Below are 507 nucleotides of genomic sequence, written 5' to 3' on the forward strand. Positions count from 1 at the left end.
TGGCTCAGGTATTACCCGCAGCCGTTTCCTAGGACAGTTTTAGTTTTAAGGCTGTATTGAGATGATTCACCCAGACTGTTAACTACCTCCGATCCTTGCACCACACCCAAAGTCTCACCTCATGCCTCGCTCGACCTAGCAGCAGGAGTGGGGACGTTTAGCAGACGAGGAAGCGCAAGTTAACGGTAGCTCATCTCCTGATTTAGCGTTGCAATTGTTATCCGATCTGGCTTTGTTTAGAATCTAGGCATAAGACTCTTGGATGTTGTTTTATAATCAAAGATAGGAAACCTTTAAAAACCTCCCGTGCTTTTGTTGTTTCATTGAACCAAGTTTTCCACTTCCATGAACAAAGGGGTGTTGAAATAAGAATCCAAAATTTTACGTTTTGCTTTGCTTTAATCAATGATTTGCAGGGGAACAGCGTTATAGCAGAAATCCATAGTGATTATTCGGTTACATAACAATGTCAGTAGTCAAAAGTCCACTTGTTACCTGAAAGGTGTT

This window comes from Nematolebias whitei, chromosome 21 (assembly GCF_014905685.2).
Source record: "Nematolebias whitei isolate Nwh7 chromosome 21, NemWhi1, whole genome shotgun sequence".
In the NCBI taxonomy this organism is placed as follows: domain Eukaryota; kingdom Metazoa; phylum Chordata; class Actinopteri; order Cyprinodontiformes; family Rivulidae; genus Nematolebias; species Nematolebias whitei.